This window comes from Lissotriton vulgaris, chromosome 4_1 (genome assembly GCF_964263255.1).
Source record: "Lissotriton vulgaris chromosome 4_1, aLisVul1.2, whole genome shotgun sequence".
In the NCBI taxonomy this organism is placed as follows: Eukaryota; Metazoa; Chordata; class Amphibia; order Caudata; family Salamandridae; genus Lissotriton; species Lissotriton vulgaris.
This window is the reverse complement of record NC_141691.1, coordinates 1,142,678,804-1,142,692,043: the sequence shown is the minus strand read 5'-3', so window position 1 is coordinate 1,142,692,043 and position 13,240 is coordinate 1,142,678,804.

Genomic DNA, 13,240 nt, shown 5'->3' with positions numbered 1-13,240 from the left:
AGTGCAGTACACAGCAGGTACATCAGAGGCTGCACAACTACGTGTCCCTACCAACCCGTCACAGGAACCACAAGAGTGCCACGCAGTTCCCAATGGACACACCATGTGAAGTAACATTTCAGTGAAGTGTACAGCACCTCACATCACAGACTCAGGGGGACTGCGTGAACCACCTGCCTCGGACACACTGGCAGCACCAGCAACAGGAGTGTGAGACACAGTCACAGCCCGAGTCACACACACATGGGCCACGGACCCAGACACACTGGCAGCACCAGCAACAGGAGTGTGAGACACAGCCACAGCCCGAGTCACACACACATGGGCCACGGACCCAGACACACTGGCAGCACCAGCAACAGGAGTGTGAGCCACAGCCACAGCCCGAGTCACACACACATGGGCCACGGACCCAGACACACTGGCAGCACCAGCAACAGGAGTGTGAGACACAGCCACAGATGTAGTCACTGACACGTGAGCCACTGACCCAGACACACTGGCAGCACCAGAAACAGGAGTGTGCAACACAGCCACAGATCTCCTAACTGACACGTGAGCCATAGACCCAGATACACTGCCAGGACGTGCAACAGGAGAGGGCACAACTGACACTGTGCCACCATCTGATACATGAGAGTCAACTGCACCAGCGCCACTGGGACAACTGAAATGATGAGCCACAGGGCTGTATGGGCCAGGAGGCAGGGTGGCCCTGGGAGCTGGTGATAGGTCAACTAGAGCCAAATCGGGTGTGGCAGGTGTCAATGGTGTGTGTCTGCGTTTCTTATGGAGGTGTGAGTGCACCCTGGACAGGACTGGACTGCCAAGTGGCGGGGACTCCAAAGAATCACCACCCAGCATAGGTGGAGCAACTGCTGCCGGGGACCTGGTTTCTGGGGACGTGCTGGAGCCTGCTTGTCGTTTGCTCTGTGCCTGCCGCCTGGACTCGGAATGATGTGTAATGGGGGATGCTACAACAGGGGACACCCACCTCTGCTTCTGACTGGCCTGGATGGGAGTGGAGGTATGGGGGGACTCCGCCGCGGAGACATTAGTTTGGCGTCCAGTAGTAAACATCAGCCTCAGTGCAGCCAGGGGTGGAGTATGCCTGTCCTTGATTGCGCCAATGTCCATGCTAGATGCCTTGTCCGTAGGAGGTGCCTTATCCTTAGGTGGAGTGTTGTCTCTGGATGTAGCCTGTGCCCTGCTCGCCGCCCTGTTCCTGCCAGCAGACTTGTCGTCTGTGGTGCACCTGTCTCCAGTAGACACCTGCTCTCTGTGTGTGTCCATGCCCTTGGGAGTGTCCCTTACCTCTGCTGTGGGCCTGCTCTTGGGAGTCTCCCTGCACTTAGTAGGTGCCTTAGTCTTCTCACTGTCCTTGGGAGTTTTCCTATCGACCGCTGTGGGCATGCTCTTGGGAGTCTCCCTGCTCTTAGTAGGTGCCTTAGTCTTCTCACTGTCCTTGGGAGTGTCCCTTACCTCTGCTGTGGGCCTGCTCTTGGGAGTCTCCCTGCACTTAGTAGGTGCCTTAGTCTTCTCACTGTCCTTGGGAGTGTTCCTATCGAGCGCTGTGGGCCTGCTCTTGGGAGTCTCCCTGCTCTTAGTAGGTGCCTTAGTCTTCTCACTGTCCTTGGGAGTGTCCCTTACCTCTGCTGTGGGCCTGCTCTTGGGAGTCTCCCTGCACTTAGTAGGTGCCTTAGTCTTCTCACTGTCCTTGGGAGTGTTCCTATCGACCGCTGTGGGCCTGCTCTTGGGAGTCTCCCTGCTCTTAGTAGGTGCCTTAGTCTTCTGACTGGCCTTGTCCAAGGAACAGTCCATGGACATGTGAGTATCCCATGCCTTGGGAGTACCTTTTGTGTTGAATGCCTGTGTAGCTCCTGAAGGCATGTCCTCCAACAACACTTGTGGATCCTGTGTGTGTACTCCAGTGCATCTGACGTCGTGTACGTGAACAGATGTAGGTGATCTAGGGGATGTGGTCTGTGCCCTGCGTGCCCTGACGTGCTGTCTGACGCTGCTTCTAGTGCAATAACCTTTATTTGAGTCTTGCACACAATAATCACTACCCCCTGAGACATCCAGCGGTGTAGATGGGGAAACAGAAGTAGGACCCTGTTCATTCGACTGAACTATTGCAGACGACACACTGCTTGCCAATGACTGCACTGTCCTGCGTAGACCTGAAAGATCGCCATGCATCCCTTCCATGAATGCCACCACCTGCCCCAACTTCCTATCATGGTCCTGGAATGCATTCGTCATATTGGTCTGCCCCACACACAGCTGTCGCAGCAGATCAACTGCCTCAGCACACAGTGCATTTTGGCTCACCGTGGCAGGGGCAGCGGTGCCTGCACCAAACGCCACTCTGCTCCCCCTACTCCTCCGGCCACGAACAGTACATGGTGCAGTTGGTGGAAGTGTGGGCCCTGTGTGCTGTCTTCCGACAGAAGGTGATGAGTGCCCACTCCCAGTCTGTGACAACAGTGCAGGCTCACCAAGAGTGTCCGACGAGGAGGACGATGGTGTCTCCACATGCGAGTCCTCAGGGACGGTCCTGTCCCCCTCTCCGGCGCTGGCCTCCTCCGTGTCAGTCTGCGTGTGTGCGATGTCTGAGCCGGACTCATTTCCTCGGCTACTCTCCACCGTCTGTGGCAGAGTGTCCTCTGTCAAAGCTGAAATGCACAGAAAAGATGTGTGAGTCATGGGCAGACTGACGTACAGATGGAACAGGATAGCCAAATTACATAGCAGACAAAGGTTTAGGAGCCAACATCCTGCACATGGCCCACCCCTACCAGTCATCCTCACATTTCCTGGAATGGGGCCATGGACCACTAGGGGATGTGCATTAACACTCAAGTACTAAGCAAGTGGCGTGTCAACATGGCGGACCTGGCTGTCAAATGAGTACCACCCAATGGGACCAAAATGGCAGCACAGGCATACGTACGCAACACGGAACTCAATAGTGTGTCTGGGCACCAATACATGCATGGCACTCACAAGTTTCCTACACAGACAGTATGCTCACCGCTAGTTTGCTGTTGATCGGCACTCAGACGTTCGGCCAGTTCAGGATGCGTCACTGCAATTATACGGTGCATGAGAGGGGTCATGGAGCGTCGGGCCAGACGGGGCGTCCTTGGAATCAGGCCCAGTGTTACTTCAGCTACATTCTTGCTCAGCCTGGAAATGTCGTCCCAGCGTTTGTGGCAGTGTGTATGTCGTCTGTTGCACACCCCCAATGCCCGTACTTCCCGTGCTATGCCCCTCCACAGGTCCTTGCGAAGGTGCAGCTTGACCTACCATGATGAAAGAGAAAAGGGTTTTAGTCAGTGGACAGGTGGCCTGTGACACACATAGGGGCAAGACGTAACTGTCAGCAGCCATGCACAATCGGGAACATATGTGTAGCCCACACTACACAGCTAAGATAGAAATTGGCAAGATCATTTAGCCCCCTCATGCACACCAACATGTCCCACACTGCACTTACCACCCGTCCTGGTGCGCCGTAGAGGCGTCCATAGTTGCGGAGTACACCGTCCACGAGGACATCAAGCTCCGCGGCGGTGAAGGGTCGAGACCGGATCTCATTGCCTCTCGACATGGCAAGATCACGGAGTATGGCACTAGAGCAGCAGTCGGTGGTCAGCTCAGCAGCAGCAGTAGGTCGAGGTGATGGTCACAGGCAGCAGTCGGTGGTCAGCTCAGCAGCAGCAGTAGGTCGAGGTGATGGTCACAGGCAGCAGTCGGTGGTCAGCTCAGCAGCAGCAGTAGGTCGAGGTGATGGTCACAGGCAGCAGTCGGTGGTCAGCTCAGCAGCAGCAGTAGGTCGAGGTGATGGTCACAGGCAGCAGTCGGTGGTCAGCTCAGCAGCAGCAGTAGGTCGAGGTGATGGTCACAGGCAGCACTGGTCCCCAGGGTAGGTAGCGTCGTTTTGGCCAACACACATATATAGGGCCCTCTGCACGTGTCAGTGGCATACGTCACCAGCAATTGGTCAGCCCTGGAAGCGTGATCGTGAAATGGGCCAATGACTGGCCCATAGTTGCGGTGCACACCTTCCGCTACTTGCGATTGGCCATATGCGGCCAGCGTCCCTCTCCCCATTGGCAGCATGTGCATGGACCGTCACGGGCAGACATCGGCGACCGCACGTGCAAGCCTCAGGCACGGATGCTTCCGTTGCAACAATGTACTATCACTGGCGCCTCCATGGCGGTGCACGTACTCAGCGGGGGAGGTGCAGGCCCATACACCCTGTAGATGTAGTCAATGGACATGCCATTTCATGACCCCCCTTACAGTCACCTTGCATCATCCACCGTACACCGGCCGGAGCGGCCGGGCCTAGGACGACCGCCGTGCCCGGCCATGAACACAAGCGCCATGGCCGGGCACGGCGGTTCAACATGGCCGGGCACGGCGGTTGTTCATGGCCGGGCACGGCGGTTCAACATGGCCGGGCACGGCGGTTCAACATGGCCGGGCACGGCGGTTGTTCATGGCCGGGCACGGCGGTTCAACATGGCCGGGCACGGCGGTTGTTCATGGCCGGGCACGGCGGTCGTCCTAGGCCCGGCCGCTCCGGCCGGTGTACGGTGGATGATGCAAGGTGACTGTAAGGGGGGTCATGAAATGGCATGTCCATTGACTACATCTACAGGGTGTATGGGCCTGCACCTCCCCCGCTGAGTACGTGCACCGCCATGGAGGCGCCAGTGATAGTACATTGTTGCAACGGAAGCATCGGTGCCTGAGGCTTGCACGTGCGGTCGCCGATGTCTGCCCGTGACGGTCCATGCACATGCAGCCAATGGGGAGAGGGACGCTGGCCGCATATGGCCTTTGGGAAGTAGCGGAAGTTGAGCACCGCCATGGCGGCGCCAATTATGTGATCTTGTCAGACGCTGCACCGTGATGTGTTGTGTGCAGTTGTGTCATGAGGGATGTGAGCGTGATTGGGAAAGGTCATATGTCATACAATATAGCATGTGTGTCCATACAATGGCAATTGGTCGGCACATTATGGGCAAAAGATGTGCATTTCTACTTGTTGACGTCGGGTGTGACCCTACAGACGTTGTTACATCTTCACAACTACACAGTACATCACGGCTGTGTGGCCAATTAATGCATCTGTTGTCAGTTTCTTGTTGTGTCGAGGTGACTACAGTGGTGGTGGTACACATGCATTCCGTGTATGTGTTTTGTACGTTGTGTCACCATGCATGTCATTTCCGTATGCACATCATTATTGGTGGTGGCATTTGTGCTTGATGACATGGCGTGTGTACACTTATCGTTTGTGTGCATGCAGTAGCATGAGTGTCTGTGATGTGTCTACGAAACATTAGGGTGATGACAGAAGTTTTGTCAGTAAGGTACACATGTGATGGAGTTCTACACGTATGCGTCATTTGTAAGTTGACCAAAGTTACATCTCTGTCCCACACAGGAGGGCTCCAAATGTGCTTCGGCCATACACTGTGCTGGAGGATATGGTAGACGAGGACATCATTCGGAAATTCAGGCTGGATCGACGTCGGTTGATGGACCTTGTGGCACTATTGTCTCCTCATCTGCAGCCACGTAGAACGTATCCTGGGTCGATTACACCCACTGCAAAGGTCATGGCGGTACTACTTTTCTTCGCTACTGGCACTTTTCAGTTCACTGTTGCAGTTTCCGGGGGGATGTCGCAGGCCATGTTTAGCACGGTTCTTCGGGATGTGTTGACAGCTATGATGCTCTACAAGGATGAGTACATTCATTTTCCACGGCCGGAAGAGTTGCCAGCTGTCAAAGCTGCTTTCTATGCACTGGGCCACATGCCTCACGTTGTGGGCTCAATTGATGGCACACACATCGCTCTGATTCCACCACGGGCACGCGAACAAGTGTTCAGGAATCGCAAACACTTTCATTCGCTGAACGTGCAGGTGGTGTGCCTGGCGAACAACATCATCTCCCATGTGTGTGCCAGATTTCCTGGATCCGCACATGACGCCCACATCATGCGGAGCAGCAATGTCCCACGACTCATGGCAAATCTGCGACCCGGTCAAGCGTGGCTTGTTGGTGAGTGTGCAGTGTGTACTCTTGTGATCTCTGTGTTGCATGGGGTACCCACCATATATATTTCAGATGTTTGTCTCTGTCATCCCCCTACATAGGCGACTCGGCTTACCCAAACCGGCCCTGGCTCCTCAGTCCCCTACGTAATCCGAGGACGGCGGGTGACATGCGGTACAATGAGGCACATGGAAGGACACGGAGAGTCATCGAACGTACCTTTGGACTGCTAAAGTCCAGGTTTCGGTGCCTCGATAAGACCGGAGGGGCCCTGCCTTACACACCAGGAAAAGTATGCAAGATCGTGATAGCCTGCTGCATGCTCCACAACATTGCAGTACGCAATGGCATTGAACTGCTGTTGGACCCTGAAGACGAAGGAGTGCCTCGGCCTCCCATCCCACCCATGTCCACTGATGAGGATAGTGGTGAGGAGGAAGGTGTGGACCAGAGGCGCCAGCTCATAGATCGCTACTTCCCTTGAATGTGAGTATCTACCTGTAGTGGCGGTTGACAATGCCTCATGTATGTTTGCTGGTGTTGTGTGGGTATGGGGTTAATCAGCTGGGTGTTGTTTGTGATGGTTGCACATGTGTGTCTTCATGTCTTTGGACATGGAAGTGTCCATGATGTGTGTGCTCTCATCCCATGCTTGTGTGATGGTTGTCGTTTGTGTAATGTAGCTGTGCATTGTGTTGTGATGTGTGTGAATCTCTTTACTGACGTGTGTTTGCTGTCTCTGGTTTTCTCTAGGTCACTCCCGCAGCGCCATGATCATGTACGACTATGATCCCTGTACCTGTTTACGTCTGTATCTGATGGCAATCATGTGAATAAACATGGAGGCAAAACATCATTGTGTGAATTAATGCTATTTATTTACAGGTTGTGCTTCTGTGCTGGTGAATATTTACAAGTCAGTGGGGTGGAGGGAGTTGGAGTTGAAGGTATTGGCTGATGAAATGTCCGTGCTGACGCCACATTGGGGGGTGTCAGGGTAGACCAGCAGACCAGTGGGAATGATTGTCTGTGGGACAGGCTACTTAGCTGGGTGAATGTCTGGCACAGGCAGTGACATTGTCATGGTCGTCCCCTCTTGGAGCGTGTGCCTGGCGCTCCAACACTGCTCTCAGCCTCTTTCTTACTCGGACGGCCCCTCCGTCTCTGACCTGGAACAGATTCAGCTGGGAGGGCAGGTTGTTGATGGGCCACATCCGTCGCCAGGGGCTCAGGTGGTGGTTGCGGCGGTGGAGGCGGAGGCGGAGGTGGCGGCGGAGGCGGAGGTGGCGGGGGAGGCGGAGGTGGCGGGGGAGGCGGAGGTGGCGGGGGAGGCGGAGGTGACGGTGGCGCTACCACACTTGGTGGAGGGGGGGGGGGGTTGTTCCGGTCAACCCATTCACTCCACATCGTTGCCTGCTGCCCCATGATCAGCAACATCTGGCCAAGGATGCCAGCGATTTGGCGCTGGGTGTTGGTGTTGTCCACTGAGTCCTGGTGTGCACGATCAGCGTTTGCCTGGGACCGGTCGTATGACGCCTGGCACCTGGCAAGAGCTTGTAGGGACTGTGCCACTGGCTGGGGTAGCTGTTCCTCCTCTGCACGGCGGTGTGTGGCTCGCCTGATTGGATGTTGTCCCGTTGCCTGTGTTTGTGGCCCACTCACCCTGCTTGTGTGTGGGGCCGTTGGACCAGCGTTGCGCGGTGGGTTCTGCTGGGTGGCAGCGGCAGGAGTCGTGGTGCTGGTGGTAGTGGTGGTACTGGTGGTACTGGTGGTACTGGTGGTACTGGTGGTGGTGGGGACTGTGCAGATCACAGAGACAGGTGCCGCTGGAGTCACACATGCGACGTTGGTCTGTCCAGGGAGTCCCTGTGAGCCAGATGGCCCTGGCTGCGTGCTTGGTCCCGCTCCATCCTCCGCCCCGGAGCTGACTGTGTCCTCGTCACCAGAGAGTCCTGTAGATGTGAGAGGCGAGGCTGGCGGCCGGGTACTGGTTTCCGCAGTCAGTTGACGATCACCTGAGGGACAAGATCGAGGTGGTCAGTAATTTGGACATTACATGGGTATATGGATTTGTAGCCATTTCGGTTTCCTGTCGAACACACCCCACCCTCCATCACCACCACCACCACCACCCTCCCCGTGCACATGGGGGCCTGTTGGGAGTTGTAGTTTGGGCCTCTCACACACCCCACCCTCCACCACCACCACCACCACCACCCTCCCCGTGCACATGGGGGCCTGTTGGGAGTTGTAGTTTGGGCCTCTCACACACCCCACCCTCCACCACCACCACCCCCACCACCCTCCCCGTGCACATGGGGGCCTGTTGGGAGTTGTAGTTTGGGCCTCTCACACACCCCACCCTCCACCACCACCACCACCCTCCCCGTGCACATGGGGGCCTGTTGGGAGTTGTAGTTTGGGCCTCTCACACACCCCACCCTCCACCACCACCACCACCCTCCCCGTGCACATGGGGGCCTGTTGGGAGTTGTAGTTTGGGCCTCTCACACACCCCACCCTCCACCACCACCCTCCCCGTGCACATGGGGGCCTGTTGGGAGTTGTAGTTTGGGCCTCTCACACACCCCACCCTCCACCACCACCACCACCACCACCCTCCCCGTGCACATGGGGGCCTGTTGGGAGTTGTAGTTTGGGCCTCTCACACACCCCACCCTCCACCACCACCACCACCACCCTCCCCGTGAACATGGGGGCCTGTTGGGAGCCATGGACATGTTAGTGAGTTGGTGTCGAACGTGCATGGTTTGGGGCGTAGGGGATGTTTCTTCTCAGTTGTGTGAGCCTGACCATGTCGTGCTGATCGTGGTGTTGGTTTGTACTCACCAGTCTCTTCTCCTTCGTCAAGTCTGTCTAGGCTCTCTCGGTGCAGTATCCCCAGCACCTTCTCCTCCCAATCTGTGTAGGGTAATGGCTCCGGGGGTGTGCCACCGCCAGTATGATTGGCTCTAGTGACGTTTTTCGCTCGGATGCCCTTGACCCTGGTCTTCAGGTCATGCCACCGCCTCTGAATGTCATGCTTCGTCCTCGGCACAGTCCCCGATGCATTCACCCGAGTGACGATCCTGTCCCACATGTGGTTCTTTTGCGCCACGCTCGTCTGCTGGACTTGGGCCCCGAAGATGTGGGGCTCGACACGGATTATTTCGTCTACCATTACCCTCAACTCTGTCTCTGAGAATTTAGGATTTTTTTTGGGTGCCATGGTGTGTGGTGCTCAGTGTGTGAGTTGTGTGAGTTGGGAGGTGCAGGTGTGTGGTGTGTGATGTGTCGGATTTGTGTGGTGGGTGTTTGTGTGGTGGGTGTGGTAGGGTGGTGGGTGGGTGTCTTCTATGTGATTTTATGTGAGTTAGCAGTTTCTCGATTTGCCCTCTTGCTCGCAGCAATGCTGTGGTGCAAACGATTGTGGTTGTGTGTGGGTGTCATTTTGTAGTCGTGTCTCAATGGTTGTTGCGAGTCAGGTGGTAGGTGGGCGTGTTGACGTGTGTGCATTATTGGATGATTGGGACTTGTCATGGTGGCTTGTGATTGGTGTTGGGGGGGGGGCTTGTCAATGTTCGTATGTTTGCTTAGGACTTGCGGTGCAGTTTCTGACATTTGTTCGGCGCTAGGGATGTTGTGCGTGTTGGCCTTCCGCGGTGATGCTGTGGTTCTCGTGGCATTGTTTCCGCCGCGGACGTGGATGGCTGTGCGTTCCGTGGTACGGGCGGATTTATCCTAATTGCGGCCACGGAGTATTCTCAGGTATGGCGGTACATGTTTTATTTTCCGCGGTCATTTCCGTCCGCGGCAGTGGTTGTTCATTGAACTCCGTCCGCCGCGGACGGACTTGGTTGTGTTCCGACCGCCGCGGACGGTGTTGGTTGTGAACCGTCCGCCGCGGTCGGAGTTTCGTCACATGAATATCCTAATCCCAAACGCGGTATCTCCGCGGCGCAGCCGGGAGTAAAATTTCCCCCACCATGGCGGACAGTACCCATTTCCGTCCGCCATCCTAATCGGCCCCTAAGTGTGGTACTCGACATGGATATATGTTATCTCCCCTCTTGTTTTCTCTTTTTATTGAACCTCTAGCAGTAGAAATCTGTACAAATGTGCTGATTATACCTCCCCATTAATGGGATGGCTAAAATTAAATTGTACATTGATAATATAATTTGGTATCTTAAAACTGAAGGCTCTAAAATACAAAATGCGATGAAAGAAATCAAGAAATGTACACAAATCGAAGGATATAGAGTAAATACAGCAAAAACAGAAATTCTTACATTTAACTTGAATACCTCGGTGACCCCAGCCTGCCTACAAAATTTTCTACCACATCCTATTAGATACCTTGGTATTCTTGTAACAAACAAATATGCTTAACTGTTCATGTTGAACTGTGGTAATATGCTGTAAAAAGTTACAAAATTATTAGATAAAAGGACTCTTTTCAATCTATCACTAATAGGACGGATTTCTATGATAAAATTGTCTATACTGCCACTATTCATATTTCTTTTTATTAAACTTCCACATAAAATACCTAGTTCCTTTTTTAAAGAATAGGATGGAATGATTCGAAAATTGGTCTGGAACAACAAGCACCCCATGGTAAAATTAGCTACACTTCAATTAGATTTAACAGAGGGGGTCCAGCACTGCCACATTTTGTGAGTTATTATCAGGCCTCCCTGGTTAATTTGACAATCCAATTAGCCAAAACAAATTTGGTTCATGATCATTTTTTTATTAAACCATATGGTAAATGAGGGTGCAATCAAGTTACCCATTTTTCTACAGTCGCAAAACTTTCTAAGAGAACTAGATATAAGGTCTTATTGGCTCTATCAGTACAAATCCATATTTTCACAAGTTCTCAAGATATACCAGCATACAGTGCCTATACCCCTATTCAAGACTGTGTGGTGGGAGGTTTAATATTGTCTAGGGGGTTATACCACTGTTGGTAAGAGCTAGGTTTTGCTCAGCTTGAGAATTTGTATAATCATGATAAATTCATCACATGGCAAACTATCTCAGTACAATATGGCAACCAAAGTGCTGCTTTCTTGATGAGTTTTTGCCCGGTAGCTAATTTCCTCAAGAGTAATTATGCTATGCTGAGTGAATCAGTGTGACAGATCATTAGGCAAATGGTAAATGGGATGGTGGGTGTGGGATCCTGGTATCATTTACTACACGAGAAGGTGCAAATTGAGAATAAATGAGTGGCAGCAGCTTAGCGAGATGTGCCACAGGGCACTGTGAGGGGCTAACGTTAAGAGAAATATTTGTTTATTCAGATGGACTGCATACTACACACCACTACAACTATACAAAATGTTTCCAACACTAGCTGTCAAAAGCTCAAAGAAGGTGGATGGATGCATAACTGATTTGAATGTACTAACCAACGGCAATTCTGGAACGATGTGTTTGCAACTATCAGTTGCTGTATGTCTATAACAATTGTTCCATCTTGTATGCTGGGTTTATTTGTTTTTTCAGGGGCGGAAGGGTGTTTAAAACAAATATCACCAGTATTTCATATTAATTTCTATAACCGTGGCAAGATCACTCATTCTACAGAATTGGAGAACAAATATACAACCAACAGTCGGTCATTGGATCAGCAAGATGTGCAGGACTTATAAATGGGAGGAGGTGTATGCAAAGAGGGTGGGTGCCACTATAAGATTCAGGTCAACATGGACACGTTTTTCCTCGCACTTTATAAATTAATGAATTCTTTTGTAAACAGATCGTAATGACATATGTAAGCACTCTTGCAATTTCGTAACTAGTAGGCTGCTAACCATATATACACTTTATTAATTGCTATAGTTCTAAATGGGATCAAATTTAGTCAGAATAGGCTGCTAACCGGGTATGCACTTTATTAACCATTATAGTAGTAATAGTGAGTAAAGTTATGTAGGGCTGTCTCAGGGTTCTGGTACTTTAGTATTTACTATGCTGCTAGTCACATTACCCTTTGAAGAAATATTTTTCATGCTGCAAGAGGTAATAGGGTTTCTTTTTTATCTATTACTTGTAGAGTTAGAATATTTTTAACTTCTCTTAGATCATGTCATTATTGCACAAAAGTAAGGTAGTGACTAATGTTCCGCATTTACATATAGGAAAACCGGATTCATATTAGTAATGTGACATGCTTGCTAGAAATTTTGGCGATGATATGCTATTCTTTATATGTTGTATTTTTTATTATTTACACAGAAGGTATTAGGTGTTCTCTGCAATTTTGCTCTTTGTTTTGCCCTAATTAAAAAAACTAAAAAAACAATCACACTATTAAAATGCTACACATAAAATTACAAATATGAGGTAGATGGAAGCCCCTTTTGTGACACCTTTATAATACATCAAACCGATAGTGTGTCCTGAAACCTGTAACCAGTCAGTCAGTCAGAAAGCTTTATTATCGGTTGATAACCATAAAAGCAGTAATACAAAATTACATAGAACAACATTTGACCAGCAGTAGGCAGCTATACAAAATATACATAATTTACATAATTAGCACTAAGTTAAAACAATAAATGGTTCCATGATGAAATATCGATTACAAAAACATTGTCTTACAAAAACATCGTCACAAAAATATCGTTTACAAAAATATCGTCATCATATACTTAAACAAGGTTTCACACAAATATCGATATTTTTTTATCGACTACCCTAATATCGTTAATGCTTATATAGACTACATAAATATCGACTACTACATTATCGACTTTCTTTAAAATAACATTACCTTCTACATTAATATCGACTACACTAACATCGACTACCTCTCTACTTATAAAAATATACCAATAATATCGTACTATTATTAACAACCAAACATATACAATACCTTCATATTATTCACATTTTTATAATTATTTAATGTTAAACAATTCTTTTCGCACATATATTATTTAGTATACCTATTATTTATTTATATATATATATAAAATATCGTTTACTAATAAATACATTAACTAACACTATCATACACTCCTATTGCATATTTTTAAAGCATATTTCACTATTTTCTACATTTTAAAATTGTCATTCTATTAAAATAAATCACATATAATACATTTTACTATTTAAATTCGCTAACAATTATTGATGCAAC